Below are 5,931 nucleotides of genomic sequence, written 5' to 3' on the forward strand. Positions count from 1 at the left end.
GTGTTGTCATGGAGTCAATCAAAGAATCCATATTATTAGGTGGCATTGCTCGTGGGACATCTAAGTTATTTAAAGCATCTTGTAACATTCCATGATATGTGGATAAGCTTGAATCAAATTCTAAAGAGATATCTCGGTAGGAGTAGCTTTAATTTTTTCGATAAGATTATACTCCTTACCAAGAGTTTGGGATTTATGTGGTGCTGGTGGAAGAATAGGTTGAGAAGCAGGAAGTGAACAAGGGATAACCGGAGGAGGATTAGGTTGCCTATTGTTCTGCATCTTATATGTGTTGGTAATTGAATTGTAACTCTCTCAGGTGATTTGTTTAGCATACTCATGAGGGATCTTAGTAAGATAACCTCCTTGCACAGTAATAACTAGTTTGATAGGAGTGAAAAAGGAATCATTAGTATAACCACCTTGAACCACAAAGAGAGGCTTGTTTAGAGATTGATAATTTGGAGAAGGACTAGCACCTTGAACTATGAAGAAGGGTTTATTAGGTTTTTCATAACCATTCACATGTATCATATTGATCGAAGATGGTTTAGGAATATCAAACCCTTGTGACCTAAGATCATTCTCTTGCTCCAAGGTACTCTTATGAATTTTAGAAGAAGGATGAACATCATTTGTATGATAAATATTATTGAAATAAATGTTGATAGTCTCTTCTTGCACCAAAATGTTATCATAGATAGGATCAATGTTGGGAGATATACTAGAAGTAGGCATTAATGTTTTATCCCTAGTAGAGGTAAAGTTAGTGAAAGAGGGTATAGTGTTATTAGGAAAGATCATATCATCCTCTATCACCAAAGGATCTACATGGGAGAGGGACTCTCTAGGAGAAGGATCAGCATTACTCTTCAAATTTTCATCCTTGAGAGGGAAATATTTGAAAGAGATATTAACAATCTCTTCTTGGACTAGGGTATCCTCATGAGTAGAGCCAAGTGGAGGAGAGGGAAATGCTTCATCTTTAGAGGAAAAAATGATGGAAATGAATAGAAGGTGAGGTGTTATTAAGGAAATTGTCAATCATATCACCCTTTTTTATCATAATGTCCTCTTCTTTGACCAAGGTACTCTTATGGGAGAGGGAAATAGTAAGAGAGTAATCAACATCATTCTCCAAAGGTTCATCCCAAAAAGGGAGATCATTAAGAGGTGTTAAAAAATTCTTTTTGTACCATGATGTTCCCATTGTTAAGGCCAATTTTGGGAGAGGGAATAACACTATTTATTAATGCTTCATCCTTAGAAGAGAGAGAATTAATACATGTGTTGTTGAAATCATCCTCTTGCTCAAAATGTCTATAGTGGGATTTTAAGGAGATAGAGCATTAAGGAAATTACTTATAATTTCATCTTATTCTTCCAAGGTATTTTTATGGTTAAGACAAGATTTAGGAAAAGGACAAGCATAACACATTAATGCTTCATCTCTTGTGGGAATTTTATTGAAATCAAAAGAGGGTATGCCATCAATAGAAAAATTATCTACTTGCACCAAATGATCATCATGGGGGAAGTACATTTTAGGAGGAAAATGAACATTGTTCTTAAAAGATTCATACTTAGGAAGGAGGTCTTTAAAAGAAGTGTTCATAACCTCTTGTTGCACTGATGTGCCCCCATTCTTAATACCAAATTTGGGAGAAGATAAATCAATGTCCATCAACATTTTTCCTCTAAGAGAAGTATCATGTATGGAAGGTAAGGTAACATTAAGAAAGGTTTTTATGATATCATCCCCTTCCTCTAAGATAGTTTCATGGGAGAGACACATTTTAGGAGAAATATCAACATCATTCTTCAAATCTTCATCCTTAGAACATGGGAGTGTTTTAAAGGAATTGTTAACAACTATTTTTTGCACTAAAATGACCTCATGGATAGAAAGATCTTTAAGAGAGGTGTAAATTGAAACAAGGGAGGCTAATCCATTACCAAATCTATGAAATGAATGCATTATGACAACAATTTTCATTCTTCAAATGTTAACATATGCAAAATAGAAAACAATGTTAAATTTTTATTATGTTTTCACCAATGCAAGCACTCTGAATTTTGATTTAGAAAATGAGATCTATAAGTGCAAAGTGTTCCCAAATTAAATCTGAAATAATTAATCCAAATTAAGTAATCCACAATTTCAATTTTGAATTTTAAAATTAGGGTTTTCGTGAAATTCACCTCTAAATTTGTAAAATCTGCGAGGAAATCAAACTTGTAAATGAAAACTTGAATTTTAAATTGCATAAACACTTAGATATGAGAACATAAATCAAAACTAAATGTGTAAGGAGTTGGGTTCACCAAAATGTGTAGGATGAAAATGGAATCAAGTAAACTAAGACCTACTCTCACTTTCATGCATACATTGGAATATGAAAGAGTCTATGGAAATGATTCACTTTGACTACTTCTTGCAAGAGAGAGTCAAGGAATATCTTTAGGGTTTCTATTCCTTTTCTTCTATGAAGAGGAGATGTGCAAAATGCAATGCAATGATCAACTATGCTAGGAGATAAACAAAGATGTGAATGTAAACTAAAAACACTGAAATTTGCAGCTATGAAACTAAGATTCTGAGTACAGAGTAGGAAGTGGAATTCAAATGTGCACCTGTCACTTAAATTTGATGTTGACTATGTAGGACTAGGGTGCCACGCCTTGGTTCCTGATATTGTACCCTGTTGTACTTCTGGAATCTAGATCCTAAAAGTTTGTATTGTGGAACTGCCAAAAGAAGCTGAAAAACCTAGAGGACCAGGGTGCCATACCTTGGTCTTGGACTAGGGCGCCACGCCCTGGTCTCAAAAAATTGAGATCTTTCTCTGTCTTTCATTCTGCACCTATGTGATTTGTCGGTTCCAAATGTTGTGCACCCGTTGGATTCTTGTACCTACACTTGCAACTTGAAAAATGGTGTCTAGGTGGCTATACAGGGTTTTTGTCACAACCCTCCTTTATCACCTTTTTGATTTAAATACAAAACTCTATTATATTTCTTTGGATAAACTATTGAATGAATATTGTAAGGGAATAAAAATAATAAACTACACACACACATGGGAAAATATATATATATTGGTTATTTAATTTCCCCTCACCCAAATTAAGGCACATGTTGCAGGAGGAATGAGAAGCTTCTAGAGGCTTCTCCACCACCTTGCATGTAACTCCTCCCACTAAGCCTAATCAATTTGCATGGAGGCCAAATTGGGACAGAATCTCTTTTTTTTCAATTAATAATTAGGTAGTGGGAATTTGAAATTTCTTTTATAAAAGAGGTACAAGTTTCAAAATGAGTGTTGGCTATTCCATAAGAAATTCTGCAAGTTAAATTCTCCTTTGTAGTCCATTTTCATTTTCAGCTAAGATTGTGTTGGGCGGACTTCTCTTCAATTTGGAGGATCAAGGAAGACTCTACACCATTTTCAAGCACCCAGGTTCCTTCAAACTTAGTTTGTGCATCTTATTCTTGTGGTAGATTAGATTTGACTAAATTATTTTATGAGAATGAAATTCATTTGTGTTTTGTTAAGAATTAGTTTCAGATTTTGATAAGAAATAGATTAAAATGTTTGATAAAAAGTAGATTAAATTGTTTGATTCATTTTTTAAATTCTTGATAAGAAATTAGTTTCAGATTTTGTAGAGAATGAGATTCATTGTTTAAATTCTTGATAAGAAATTAGTTTCAGATTTTGTAGAGGATGAGATTCATTGTTTAAATTCTTGATAAGAAATTAGTTTCAGATTTTGTAGAGAATGAGATTCATTGTTTAAATTCTTGATAAGAAATTAGTTTCAGATTTTGTAGAGAATGAGATTCATTGTTTAAATTCTTGATAAGAAATTAGTTTCAGATTTTGTAGAGAATGAGATTCATTGTTTAAATTCTTGATAAGAAATTAGTTTCAAATTTTGTAGAGAATGAGATTCATTGTTTAAATTCTTGATAAGAAATTAGTTTCAGATTTTGTAGAGAATGAGATTCATTGTTTAAATTCTTGATAAGAAATTAGTTTCAGATTTTGTAGAGAATGAGATTCATTGTTTAAATTCTTGATAAGAAATTAGTTTCAGTTTTGAAAGAAGTAGATTAAATGGTTTAGGAGAATAGAGTCACTTGATGAAAATTAGATTCATTGTCTTCAGTTTATTTTTGATAAAAATTAGATCTCCCTGTGTGTACAAACAATTTTCTCTTTTCTCTGTGAACAAATCTCCCTGTGTGTATAAATAAATCATCTCCCTTCTCTGTGAATAGACCTCCCTGTGTAAAGAACAAAAGAAATGAAAAAAAAGAGAAGAAAAACCCTCTCTGGTTACTGCTTCATTGTATTTTATCCCTAAAAATCAATCTGCAACATTGTTATTGCCTGTTATCTACCCTGCTCTAGGTGATTTTCAATAAATTAAAATGCAATACTCCTGTATCAAAAAAAATAATAATAATGTTATAAATAAGAACAAATATATTTATATACATATATATATATATATATATAACCAAAAAGAAAAGAAATCGTTTCGAACTTTAGAAAAATCTCTTAAAAACCCCCCCGTAACGCATGGCGTTTCGCACCAAATAAACGTCGGCATGCAAGGACGGTTACGTTGAACTGTCGCAGTAGTACGGAGGGGCCCGCGGGCCCCCTCACCTCTGCGGACCTGCGCATGCAGGGCCGCAGGGGTGATGGGACCCGTGGTCCCCACCCCGCGCCCTCATTACTACCCTAATAAACTAACTTATTCAATTAAAAGTTCCCTTTTTTTTCAAATTTGTAAGTTGAAATTTTAAATTGGAAAATTTTTTTATATATGTAAATTAATATCCCTTGTTATTTAATTAAAATTTTATTTTAGTTGATAGAAATGGCATTTAGGAATAATGAATTCTTTTTTTTGTGTAAGCTATAAGATATTGTATTTCGACTTAGAAAAAAAATTGGGCTAATATGTAGCAAGCTCATAATTAAATTGCCTTAGTAAGTTTTAAAATCGTAGACTATATTTTTTTTAAATTAAGTTACTCAACCCATTAAGAATCGTTGGGACACTTGATTGGTCTTTAATACAAATGCTTAAATTTAATCGTTATTTTGGATTCATAGCATGCGAATTATTTATAGAATAATTATATCTTCATGCAATTACTATTATGCAAGTTTCATTGTTATGCAAATTACACTTCAAGTAGTTACTTCAATTATTTACACTTTCATTTTTGTTATTCGTAGTTAGAAAACTAAATAAAGGAAGTTGGAAAACCAAAACTAGCAGCGTTCGGTATATATGGTGCCTCTGGGTCACGCTTACGGGTAATGCCGTCGTGTTGAACTACTGCACTTAACGCCTAATAAAGCTGCATTAACGACGTCTATGGCATCGTCCCTATAAATCGTCGGGGAGTAATAAGGGACATTTGGAAGTTAAAAAAAATCCAAGGGGCGGGTAATCCCTCTTGGATCGATAATTTAATAAGATAACTTTTAAATGAATTTCACATCCGTTGAGATAAACCATAGTAAACCCCTCTTAGGGATGGTCAAGTTAAAAGCTCTCATGGAATTGATTTCTATTTTTTTTTCTTTTGAAGGGATTTTGGCGTTTTGCAATTGGGTGACGTTCATGATAAGTATTAGGATCTAGTTATTTCTTTTTTTTAGGCCACAAGCAATAGGCCATCTTGAGCCTTCGCTTAAGTGCTACCATCGTGGGTAGCAACCGCAGAGAAACTGTCTGGGACACTGACCCTAGAAAGGGTTGCGTACCCACAAATCAGTTTACATCAAACCATAGATTAGAAAATAGAACTACATACTTTACGCCTTGATCCCGTGCCGAAGCGGGTATGTAGGCAGTCTTGGGACGGAGTTGTCCCTCGTACTCAGGCGTTCGTGGGTGGGGTCT

Source organism: Cryptomeria japonica, chromosome 4 (assembly GCF_030272615.1).
Source record: "Cryptomeria japonica chromosome 4, Sugi_1.0, whole genome shotgun sequence".
In the NCBI taxonomy this organism is placed as follows: Eukaryota; Viridiplantae; Streptophyta; class Pinopsida; order Cupressales; family Cupressaceae; genus Cryptomeria; species Cryptomeria japonica.